We start from the raw sequence: 13,535 nt of genomic DNA on the forward strand, positions 1-13,535 counted from the left end.
TTAGACCATCTGATCTGTCTTTGTAACCTCGTCTGCGATGGAACATTTCGCCCCTTGTTATATCTTCATTAATACGTTTTTGAACCTGTTTACGACCAGCGTCCAGGTGAACCTGACTCCTGGAGGCTCCGCAGGGTGGAGAGCAGCAGTAAAACCTCCGGTCGGACGTTTAAAGAGGCGGCTGATCAACAGCAGATGAAGACGAGGGCGCTCCGATTGCAGCGTAGCATGTCGCTGGTTTTTATAAAGGGCGAGTGAAGCCCAGAGACACGGCGCCGTGGATCTCATAAATCAGCAGGTCAGTAACTAAACTCTGGACCTGTGGGGGGCGGGGGGGGGGATGAGAATGTCTAATGCATGTACAGTGATGTGTGATGACGTGAGCTCGAAGTGTCACGAAGCAAAACACAAGTTAAAACAAGCAAAATAACTTGTGCTGAATTCCATCCATCGATGTTAACAGAGGCGGCGACCATCTCTCTCGTTTGGCATTTTAGCAGTCGCCATCTTGCATTTTTGTTGGCAGAAAGGAGCATATTATCGCGAAAGGGTGTAGCTGGGGAGGATAAGCTGATTGGATCTGAGTGCGAACCTGAGGACACGCCACGGTAGAAACTTGTCAATCACAGGGTCAGATTGAGTTCCAGGAGATTGAGACTATAAACTGATAAGGAAACTGTTTACAGAGGTCATAAATCAAGTGAGGATTCGGGACATTGTCTCATAAGCTTACATACAATCTGACTTCTTTTTGAGGCAAGTGGAGTCGCCCCCTGCTGGACATTAGGAAGAATTCAGGTTTACAGCGCTTCTTCGTTGGTTTCGTCAAACCTCTGTCCATAATTTATACAGTCAGTGGTTTAAAGTTTGTTTTTAAAAGTGAATACAATGGCTGCAGTTATGCTGTTTCTTTACATTCCGAAATAAGTTATTGTTGGTGAAGACAGTTTTTTATTACACAATGCACTTCTGGTCTGTGATGGTTTTTACTGCAGACCGAGTCCGCGATTAGTCAGATGGGCCCTTTTTATTACTGCAGCGAAAACCAGTGATTCATCAGGAATGTTAAATGTCTTCTGTAAAAGTAGTTAATATGACATCTTGCTGAGCTCTGACTTAACCTTTGCGTTTTAGCAGAGCGCAGCCGGGACCTGAAACAACCTCCACCTTTAACTCAGCCATCAGCCCTCAGGACGGATTCATCCGCAGAAATGTTTCTTCATTTGTTAAACACATTGCAGTCATTGTAAAGAGACGCGTAATGGAGAAACATGGACGGACCACCCACCCTGCCGCTGCTGAAACACGGTCCACAGAGGGCAGTTACTCCGTTTCCACAGGTCACTCGTGTCCGACCTGTTGAATTTGCGAACCGGGAGGAGGACGGCGTATTTATGTGTTTGTGCACTCAAACCAGCAGCTTGACGACGAAGATATTTGCTGTACAGGAGAGAAAAAAAGAGCTTCTTCATGTCCTCATCAGCTATTTAAGTTAGAGCTCGTTGGTTTAACTCCAGGGCTGTGTCTTGCGGACCGACAGCGGAGGCTAATAAATTTCCTCTGAGATGAGTTACTGCAGCTCGGGGACGCTCGGGTGTTTTGGACGGGGTGTGTGGGGGAGGGGGAGGGGGAGGGGGGCTGGCATGTGAGAGAAAGGCCAAGAGAATCACGCCATCGCTCGTGGAAAATATCCAACCACGCAAAGAGATAGTCCCACCGAGGGTTTTCTGACGTTCTCAGCCACGTGATGTGAGCCTGAATTCGAGGAGGGGAGGACGGTTTACGTGCTGCGACTCGCAGCTAAATACACCCAAATTCTGATGATTCGCGTCCGATCAATGTGAATTTAAAATCTGGGCACAATAACATTTCTACCATTCCTGTTCAGACAAGGGATTTGAGTCAAATTATGACATAAACAGGGCTTGGACTTAAAGGAGAAGTTAATCATGCAGCTTCATTGCTCAAGCTACCCTTGACTTGCCAGTACCGAAGATGCGAACACATTTGGTCAAACCCTTACAGGGCTCCTTGAACGGAGAGTTAGCATTGACAGCTAACAGCATGGGGTCAGAACTTTGCACTGTGTTTTAAGCATCTTAACAGGCTCCACATCTCACCCCAAAAGTTTTGCAACATCAGCAGACACCTTACAACACAGCACTGTAGCGTGTATGACTCAAAATGAATAAAAGTTTAGTTAAAACAGTGTGTTTGTGCAAGCAGCTACATACCGGTTTGATGACATCTGTGTCTTCCGGTAGCTAGACCAAACTAGTATATCCATGGAGCATTGGGGGGTACAACAGTCACGTTGTGTAGGAACAGCGATGTCGATAGGTATGAGGATGTGTGCTGTTTACCCCTCCTTCATTTAGAAATCACGCAGTAACATTTCCTCGAAGTGAGTTGTGTTCCCCAAACTGCAAATGTAGTCTACACATGACACTATTTCAGAAAAGTCCGAAAGAGTTTAGCTGCATTGGACAATAACACACAAACATGAAAAAAGACCAATAAGGGTTCAGTAAATGTGTGTATTTTTACACTCAATGGAAGAATCAGATGATTAAATCTATGACGTGGAGTTAATTTACAATTATCACACTGTCTTGGCTGTGCACAGAATCAACAAGTGGGCCTGAAGATTATTCAGTCAAATAGTTTTTGCATCTGGGTTTGTAGCTATCAAAGTAAAAACAATGGTAGATGACTGTGGTATACTCTCAAATTTCTCTTGATTTCAAGTCAAATGTTTTAAATCTTTTAAAATCTTAGCAATTAATGACAATCATTTAATCATTTGAGTTGAGAAATATTGCCGTAAAGTAAATATCTTTGGGTGTGGGCTGTTGATCCATCAAAACAAGTCATTTAAAAACACCACTGGACACTGAGACGAGCCATACCCCACACTGTAAACTGTAAGATAAAACTTGTCCGTCTGTTTCATGAATGGTAAAAATCGGAAACTCTGTCTGTGCATTTTTCATCATTTTTTCTGCTTCCTGGTGTTCTCCTGATGTTCTAAACCCACTTGGGTCCACATTTTGAATTGCGTCGCGCTCTAAAGGAAGTCATTTTTTGGCAGGCGAAAATCTGACAGCAATTCGAGCAACTACACCAGACGGAGATGAAGAAGCTGTGAAAACAAGATGGCTGCCAAACCCGCCTTGCGCTCGTTACATCAGCGGTTTCAGTCCTCCGGGTGGGGGGGGTTCTGGGTCCACGTCCAGGGGTGAGGGGGGGCCCAGACAGTGACAGATCTGAAGGAGTCCTCATCCCTGTGTTTTGTCTGCGGTCCTCCTCCTGTACCGTCACAATGGACCGGCGGGTCTTAGTTTGACGTTGGAGGGCGGGGGTGCAGTGTCAGGCCTCGGAGACCGACGGCGCGCCGTGAGACTGAGATCAAAGACGGCCAATCGCTGGCTGAGCTGCCTCGCTTGTACACAACAGGCAGAAGTAATAACACACATGGGTGGAGCTGACTGCATGACATCATGGTGGAATCACGGAGATCTTTCTCTTCTTCTCTGCTGCAAAAACAACAGAGGCCATTAACACAGGTTTAAGGACGTCATCAGCTCACTTCTAACAGAGGGCCGAGATCTGATGCAAGAAACCATGAAGAGACCATGAGAAATTTTCGGTTCAGCCTGATTTTGATAATCCAGTGCTTATTGTTTTTCTAAATCGAGACAATTCTAACAATGAAAAGAAGTTAATGAAACCACTCAAAACCACAGCAGCTCTTTAAAGGGAGACAGGAATGGCTGAAAGTAGATGAATACACACAGACACAGTGTTTAAAGTGCCTGATGTGACAATATTAAAGGTTTTATAAACAGACAGCAGGAAGTTCTGTGAGACTGCAGTTTGAGTCAACATCTCGATGGATACCTGCTTGTTTTGGGTGACTGAAATGATTTCACAGAGTCAAACAGTGTCAGAATCATCTGCAGAGTGCTGCCACCTAGTGCCAAAACACACACACACACTGCTCAACATGAGTAAGGGAGACTGGGATATGGATGCATGTATGCAAGTCAAATGAAATGTGTTGCATTAAGGGGCAATAGTATCCACAAAACACCAAATAAAAATGTAATTATGTCACAGAGACGATCAAGTGAAACAGCAAAATATCTCACTATCTCTACCTAGTTTGATTAGTGTATTTACATGAGGGATAAACATGTGGGATCTGGGCCATTCAAAAACTTTTCCAGGGAAATACAGCAAAAAAAAAAAAGTTTTGCTTTGTAAGTATTTTATTGATCTTGTGTATTCTTTATATTTACACTGTAATTTGTGGGCTATAGTATATATTGATGAATATCTTTTCAAATTCTCAAATTTTAACTAAAGGAGGAGCATTTTACTGTACTCGCATTTAATCAATGGCTCTGCTTGAATTAGATATTTTTTAATGTCACTGTCATAATCTCAAGATCGCAAGTCTATCATCTTTATAGGTGTGCACTTGGGACATTGGGAACAATTTTTTAAATAGACAATGTTGTCTCCATCACTTTATAAAGACAAGATAGGATGTACCTTTGTTAATCCCCTGCTGGAGTCTTCTGAAATGTTCTGTACCATAACAAATTATAGTTCTTACTGATTGTGGTGTCCTTGATTATCTTGTTGTCTCAAGAAAATGACACTAGAAGAAATAATCCAAAGCACGGCCATCCTCTGTTCCCATACAGTGTCTGTTCCTCCTCTCAGACGCATAACTTACTGTAATAAAAAAAAAAAAAAGGACATTTAACTCTGATTTATGACCTTCACAATCATTCCAAATCTGTCAGTGGCACCTGCAGTAGAAGCGAGCAAACGTCTTGTGAGGGCTGAGCACTATCTTGCTTTACATTCAGCCGAAACGACCCAGCTGGGAGTTAGATGGACGAAGTAAAAATAGTTGAAAAGAAAAACGTTCATCCGTCCTCCTCCCGGACGGCTCGTCCGCAGCTGAAAACACCGACTGTGTTTATGTTTGACATCCATCATCTGTTTGAGACACTTTAAGCCCATCAGTGGGCCGATCGGCCAAAGATAGACGGACAGGAAGAGTCACTTTGGAAGCTTCTAATATTACAGTTCATGCATGTTCTGCACACAGAGCAGTAATCTTTTACACAGAAGCTGTAATAAACTCAGAACATGGAGTAAAGATAGAAGCCTGTGAGTCACATTTTGGTAGTAAAAGTCTTATTCTGAGTAAGGTTTAGTCACAGCAAATATGTTATGGTAAAATCCACTTTTCCAATTAAAGTGGACACTGTGTGTTGATTTGCTCATAAAGGTGAAATAACTTCATGCTAATCATTCAGATTGAGTTCAACAATGACATGCAATTTAACGGTGTGGCCCTATATGCTGATGAAATGGGTGACCGATGATGCAACGCTGAGCCAGAGAATCCAAAATGAGGAAAACAAATAGGTTAGTAGTTGTGTTCCAGCATGAAGTTTTAGTGAACCTGCTCTTTTTTGATACGACTACTGGGGGCGCCAAAAAAAAAAAAAAAATGTTTTTAACCTTTTTTGTTGTTTTTGTCACTTTAATCTGAAAGCTTCCACTCTAAATCCTGTGCATGCTTCATTTATGACTCTTAATAGAAAGTATGCATGACAGTTAAAACACCTGAATTTCTTGTGCACCATATAAAGGTGCATTATGCAGATATAGAACGGAAATTCCAGCTGAGAAGGGTAACATTTACATTAGGGCTGTCAGACGATTTAACATTTTTGATCAGATTAGTCACAGGGTAGCTGTGGATTAATTACGATTAATCACCAATCATATTTACACCCGGAAAATTCCCATTTTCTCTGTATCTTGTTGTGGTAGGTATGGAAAGATAAATCTCAAAGATCCCATTGAGAGGGCCAACAGGTTCTTCTACCATCTCGTCAAAAAATTGATTACAATTACATTATTATTAAGTTAATAATACATACTCGGAAATGTATTCATTAGAAATATTTACTTTATGTATTTCCATAACTGAATAGACAGACTGTCCACAGAGTGTGATATGACTCCCTCAAAGCTGATTGCTGCAAGCTACAAAGGTGCCTTCTATGGTCCTGCAAATATAAAAGTAAATGAATTAGACTGTGCTGTCCCTTTTGTTTGTTTGTCAGTTTGTGATTTGTGATTAAAGTCTGATTAGAATAAAAACTTAAATTCTGCTGAACATCCATCTGATGCTTCAGCTTCGCGGTCAGCTATAGATACGTGACGGCGGCCTGGAGGGAAAATTCTGAGTTCGTACTGGGCCAGAACCAGACGGCACAGTCCAGTCATCTACACAAATATCCTCGCCTTGACCACATGGCGATACCTCCCACACTGTATGTTTTCCTTGGCCGTCAAGCACACCGCGGGTGCAATACGTTGCACGCTCCCTCTGGAACTATTTAACATATTGACTCCAAAGCTCACAAATGCAGTAACCAAGTGGAATTTTCCGGACCCGAAAGCTGGACCCTCGAATAGACGCTGACCTCGAGAGACCTGAGGAGTATTTCATTCCAGCTCACATCATTGTTTCTGTCCAGTTTGCGGTGAGCTGGGCCCAGAATAATGTAAACTGGAGTGTCAGTAACTGTGATTTAGTGATGATTTAGAATCAAAACGTGCATATTAGAGTAATCAAAAATAATGGACTGAACACAGAGGAGGCTGAAGATAAAAACCCTGAGAGGAACCAGTTGGGTGAACGTGTGATGTCTTGTTTTTAATCATTTAGAGGATTCACTGCGTCATCGGTGACAAAAAGTACATTTTGATATTTTTTGTTGTTTCATTTGAGTTATTGTTGTTGTTAAGGTCCATATTTGAGTCAAAATAACTTTTCTCATTGGTGTAGAAAGAAGGTGATTTGTGGTCCAAGATGGTGGCCACTTCATTGAAAAGTGAAAGTCGATTGTTTTGTGTCAAGTAGTCCTTGTCAGACACTGAATGGGACTGTCACCTGTCTAAGCTGGACTTCATCTGAGTGAAATCCTTGAAATTTAGTTGAATGCAAACGTTGGTATGCATCTTGCTAATATGTGGTAGCATTCAGCTAGCACAAGGTTTGATCAGTCCCTGTTTGAATGGCATTTTCAACCAGTAAAGATCCAGTCACAAAAAAAATCAATTCAGTTCAATGGAATCATCTTGTTTGAAGTCAATAGCTGCAAATTTGCTTTGTTCAATTCAACTTTGCTGAATTGTGTCAGTACTGACCTACTGTATGTGGTAACAGAGAAGAGGAGTGTCCGAAATGGCAAGAAAGCATTGTCGCTATCTGTGTTGTACCATCAGCTTTTATCTAACCTTCCTCTGAGTATAAACCACTCATCAAAAGTTCTAAACAAATAGTCAATGGAAAAAGCAAAGGAATCCCCAAGTGATGCCCAAATCACACAGCCCTCCCCTTCACCTGGTGACCTGGAAGAGGAGGGGCCACACATGTAAAATCATAAAACTAATCTGACAGTGAAGATCTGTTCCAGAGGATGAGTGACCCCAAGCGGAGCAGCAATAGAACAGGAGAGAGGCCAAAGAGTTCGGTGTGTTTACCCGCAAAACCACAACTGAAATACAACCAAGATCATACCACCATAGCTACTGTGTGAGTTGATAAAGTCAAAATCAATAACTTCCTGGTCTCACAAATCGGACATGTTAAAATGATCAAAAAGTTTGTCCTAGAACCCTTTTTTTCCCCATTTCCTGATTTTAATCCAACTAAATCATAAAATGTTTTTACATTTTGTTAAATTGAATATGGAAGAACAAATGATACATGGATTATGTAAATTGCTATTATTTTATTATTATATTTTTTTTATTCTGAATTATATTATATGTGTGAGGAAAAGTTGACATTGACGTTGACAGTTTCATGTTTTTGACATCTTTGCATTGCTAACATTATTTTTCTTACTAGCTTGCTCAAGTGATAGCCTCAGCAGTTTCTAGATGCGGTTGCCTAACATTGTTGTTCTTATGATTTAGCCACTTGAGCGCAACCATATCACATCTCCGCCATTTTAGGGCAGCACACACCATGTAATTATGTTGATTTCTACTGTACATTCACTTAAATGATTCTTTTTTTTTTTTTTTTTTTTCTTTTCTTTTTTTTTTTACTTTTTGTGTGTGTGTGTGTTTTTTATTTACTTTTTGTGTGGTTGGTGTTCTTTCTGTCGGGGCATCCCTGTTACGAACAACAGACCTCCGAACATTTTTATTTGGACCCAGAGAGTCGAGTGATTCCTCACATGTGACTCAGGTGAAAACTGGTGCGAATGATGTTAACCTCCATTATATTTAGATTTTCTGTACTGCACATATGGTCATGGTGGCTTAGCGTGGCGAGACTGACGGCTTTACAGAAGCTTTACTCTCTCTGGCAGAAAATGACTTGCAGGCTTTTGGAACGTTAAGACTCGATTTGGAAGTCTGACACAGCAGCTGGTCGTCGTAACGAGCCGTCTCACCCGCGATCACTTCTCAGGGTTTCAGACTTAAAGGGATTTCTCTCCCAGATTCCCATTTGGACGGCAGACAGAAGCGTCATGCTGCTGAATGCAGAATGAGAGATGAAATCTAAGACCGAGAGTGTGATCTCTTTAAATGTATTCCTCACCGGCTTTCCTACGTCTTCTTTTGCTCATTCCCTTTTTAAAACAGTTAGATAATAATTACATAGCTTTAGGGCCTAATTTAAAGAGGGTTTGTTAAAGGAAACATGCAGGTATCACACTGAGAATTTTCTAGGCGCCCTGTGGAGTCTTCAGTAAACAGTCATGTTTATGCTCACCGTTTCTTGCCAAAACATATTATGTGCTGGAACAGTTTCTTTCCTCATTAAATAATATCTGAACACCCCTTGAAAATGCTTAATGTTGATCTCAAGTGTTTTGACTTTTCACCTTGCTGCAGAGATGTACAGGTGTGCTGCAGAGATGTACAGGTGTGCTGCAGGACACTGACACCTCTGTGGGGTCGTGCTCATCAGAAAACTGTTACAACCCTTAATTACGTAAACCGTTAAGAGGTGCCCTCTGGTGGCTGAAGTAATCATTGCAGAAGCAAAGGAGGAAGTCAGGTGACTTTAGTATTAAGAGCGACAAGTCTTTATAGGAAGGACGGAGGGAAGGCTGCTGTTTATTCCAGTGTGAAACCGAAAGTCAACAGTGAATTATTTGAACTTCGTAACATAGTTATGTCACTTATGTAGGCCTAAATACATACATAACTTAAGTTTAATAAGTAAATTAAGCCAAACCAAATATTCCTAAACCTGACCAAGTGGTGTTCCCGCCCAAACCTAACCAAGTTCTGAGTGTATGATGAAAGTCCAGCATCTGTTGCTGGTTTGCTGCAATAGTCGTGTTGTTTTAGGAACAGTGTAATTTTGGGAGTCACTGTAACTCAGCCCTTTCAGTTCTTCAGGTGATGAGTTATGCGTTGTTAAAGATGCAACATACAGCTGGGCAATTTAAACAACATATACACCACTATCATGACTATACATCGTCTGAGATGTTGGATATTGTTATATCACAATATCACAAATTAGGTCGTTTCCTGGTTTCAAATGTTGTATTACCTTAAAATATGTTAGTTAGTTTTTTTTTTATTTACTGCACTGTTCTACTTGTTTTAGTACTTGCCTTTAGTCATTATATGCACATTACTGATTATTATTTATCAAAAAATATAATGATAATTCATACCAAGTACCAATAGCCATCCCTACTTTATTGTCACAATATTAATATTGATGTATTTGGTCAAAACTATCATGATCTCAGCATTTATAAAGTAGTTTTGAAGCCATTTCAAAATATATTCTGTATCATGAGACAGTGTAAAAATACAGGGATATCACATGAAACGAGGTGAAACCAGCATGAAATGAGAGGACAGCATAATTAATAGTGGCAGCTAAACACTGTTCGCCTGTATCTGCTGTATATGGCGCAGTGCTGTGTTTGTTGGCACACTGATCAATGGAATAGCAAGAAACCAAGTGTTATTCAGTGGAGCCTCCCTTCCATCTAATCTATTGCTCCCTCACCATTACTGCCCCTGTGGTCGGAGTCATGTTTGAATCATGTCTGCCACTACAGCATGAGATATAAACAATAAATGTGAGTCTAACATCAAAATATTGCTTCGCAGTACCACAAGTGGTCAAAACTCTAGTTTTAATTCCCAACTACTGTAGCTTACTTTTCATCAGTACACATATACATTTATGATAGAATCAAACATTTGCTCAAGTTCTGTCCATGACGCTTTTTCTTGCTGAATACCCTTTTACTACTAAAGGTTACTAAAGAAAAAGAGAAGCCTTAACTTAATTGGAGAAATCCACGAGAGAATTAAAATAACTTCAGATTATTGTTATACTAAACTGAAACAACAGGGCATTAGAGGAGTGTTCTGTGATCTTGTCTTTTTAATTGTGTTACTGTATTTTGGGCTGTAGATGGCGCCACTTGTCTATACCTCAACCTGTTCATCACTTCCTGAGGAAAAGCCTGAATGCCCTCTACTTCTGTTGAATATATGATGTCACTACGTCATCATCTTAGCACCTTTGCGTCTTGGAAAATGTTTGGACCTCAGAAGACCATCACAAACGGAAAAGCATTTGATGGCACAGACGAAGCAGAACACATAGAACAATTCGAATTAAGTTGCCCTCAATGTTACACGTACAAAAATATACAGAAAGAGAGATAGATGTACAGCTAAAAGTAAGGACAACAAAAACAAACAAAGATAGTGAAAACTTAACATTGAACTGTTATGTACATTCTATAGGTGGAGAAATTGGTGTATTTATGAATATATAAAAAGCAACAATGAATGACAACACACAGTGTGTATATATGAGTCAATTTTCTGTAAACAAATGTGCAAAAAATTCAATAATTACTGGGCACAGTAATAGATTTTGTAAGCCTCCATGAGGTTGGTAGGGAGTTTTAACTGTAATTTAATTTAAATACAAAACTCATCATACAGCATATGTAGAGACATTATACATTATTTGGTGATTGTAGCAGGAAGCAGTGTGGACCATTGAAAAAAAATGTGGATAATACAAATGTTATTCTCCTGTTCAGGATTTAGTAGCACATAAATATGTTATTTTTAACCCACTGAAAACTCATGAGTGTTTCATAGGAAGAAATATTGACAAATATAAATGTTTATTGCTGTACATTTAGAATGTCCTTAAATCTGCTTTCAGCTACTGTATGTACTGTGTTTTAACCCTCATATTCATATCCATAGCCTTTTATATGCTGCTTATAAATGCGAAATAGGGAGTTTAAATAAAGTGGGACTTATTTTTTTGTATAGTATATACATTATTATTGTTATTGTTGTTGTTGTTATTATTATTATTAATAATAATAATAATAATAATAATAATAATAATAATAATAATAATAATAATAATAATAATAATAATAATAATAGTAATAATGATGTGTAAATAAATGTTCCCAATGGGTTAGGGTTAGAAACAAAATAATGAAAATATTTTATGGTGGTAAAGGTTTGTTTACATCTGGTTACAAACACAGCAGGATAACACATTTTCAGCTGTTATCCAAAGATAAACACGAAAACGATCACATTTACTTTTTGTCAATACTTAAAACTCTTCAATCTGTGAACACACCACAGGGTCAGAGTACTGTTGACTGGGACTTTAAAGTTCAGTGTGTGTGTGTGTGCACGTGTGTGCTGAATGATTTCCAGCAGCAGCAGATAAACAGACTGTTTGTTGTGGCTCAGTGAGTTGCGGCTCATCTGGAAATCCACTTTCCTTCTTCTTCAGCAAACAGCAGGGCGCTACGGTCCAAACTGCTGATGCTAGCACGCTAATGCTAACTAGCGCGCTTCTTCGCTGATGGAGGGAAGTTTTGTCTTTTAAAAAGAAAAAATCTGTCAGTGCAGGTATTGCTAACTAAATTGTGTGCTCGAAGTGTTTATTTTGTGAACTGGTATGACTAAATCGTGACCCGAGCATGCTAAGGTTGGTGTTAATCTCAAAGCTTAGCACCTGAGCACCTCCTCCAGCGGCATCATCTGGCGTCTTACTGACACGTCAGATTTCTAAAAATTCTTCAGGGACGTCGTGCAGAAAAGCAGCTGGTTTCTTGTCATTTGAGATGACAGCTGCATAGATTTTTCTCTCTTTGATCCGTCGAAGATTTTGAGATTTTGAGGGTTAAACCTGAGAAGATGCTCGCTCATCGAGTCGCTGGCATGCATTTTCTCCAGAAACTTATGAGAGACGCCAGTTTGAGCTTCACCTTTTGACATGAGCTCGAATTATGTCAGTTTTTCTCTCTCAGTTTTGAGAGGGATGGAAAAAATTACCACCAGACTCCATTCGTTTTCTGCTCATTTTTTTTCCTTTAAATGGCGATTTTGGTCTACTGTTATTTCTTTAGACCCTTTTTTGGCTTCAAAGATATTTAAATGAATTATAAGATATATTCAGCGCAGTGGACACAACTTTCGTCCAACAACGAACCTTTTATAGATGAGTTTATTTTTTCCAGACACATTCTGTCAGCATTTACCAACTGGTTATGACCAGTGTGGGAACTCTGCCATTATTTGTTTTCTTTGTAAAGTCATCAGATTTAGCTCAAATGGCTAGATTTGGTCTGAATAATCTCGTTTTATTGCATGAAAGAGGATCCAAAGTTTCCACCAGACTCCATTTAAAAATTGGCAATTTTTTTTGTTGCTCTCAGTGAGAACTCAATTATAAGTCACAGGGAAACATTTGGAGTCCTATAATATGTTGTAAATTTGGGGGATTTGGAGGGAATAGAATTGTGTTTCCCTCGCTTTAACGACACAAACTGCTGGATTTCTTTCATATTTAACCCCGGAGGATGCACGTTCATCTTCTGTGCTCTCATTGTCTTTGTTCAGGATTTTTGATAGCTCGCTCAGTGTTTGCCGGCTCGTTAACAAAAGAGCCACTAATCTGCTGATAACACACGGCACAGATGTGTTTATCAGTCCACTGTGTGCTTTACATTGAATGGATGTTAAGTGGAGGTCAGAGACGTGGCAGCAGGACCTGTACATAGCATGAGCAATATGTTTTAAGGTGTCTGAATGCAGAATGAGTTCTTTACCATGGTGAAATTATTAGAAAAGAATGAAAGTTGTTGTTATTGTTTCACTATGAAGTCAGTTAATGTATTTATTGCTTTCTTTAGGATTTTTTAGGTTTAGGTATAAAAACATCCTGGTTCGGGTTAGGATATCATTACGGTTTTAAGTTAAAAACTCCTTTGTTAGGTTTAGGGGATCTTCATCACCATAGTAACGATACAAAATGATAGTCACTATTCCTACACTTGCTACAGAGATTTATCACTTGAACATAAAAAAAAAAAATACTGTTTTGGGGCATTTACTGACGTGACTAATGCTGTAGTGTTTCTAAGAAGGATGGTCTGTTCAATGGGTTTGTC

General features: G+C 39.7%; 1 protein-coding gene across 7 annotated transcripts in view; it reads left to right on the forward strand.

The window, feature by feature from the left end:
* The window catches only part of LOC119012642 (protein CEBPZOS-like), a 41,037-nt gene that overhangs the window by 2,738 nt on the left and 24,764 nt on the right, over nt 1-13,535 (forward strand). For all 7 annotated transcript variants that reach the window (XM_037086637.1, XM_037086638.1, XM_037086639.1 and 4 more), the window contains exon 2: nt 100-298. The gene's annotated coding sequence lies outside the window, so the exon portion shown is untranslated. The remainder of the gene's footprint in view (nt 1-99; nt 299-13,535) is intronic.

This window comes from Acanthopagrus latus, chromosome 22 (assembly GCF_904848185.1).
Source record: "Acanthopagrus latus isolate v.2019 chromosome 22, fAcaLat1.1, whole genome shotgun sequence".
Lineage (NCBI taxonomy): Eukaryota > Metazoa > Chordata > Actinopteri > Spariformes > Sparidae > Acanthopagrus > Acanthopagrus latus.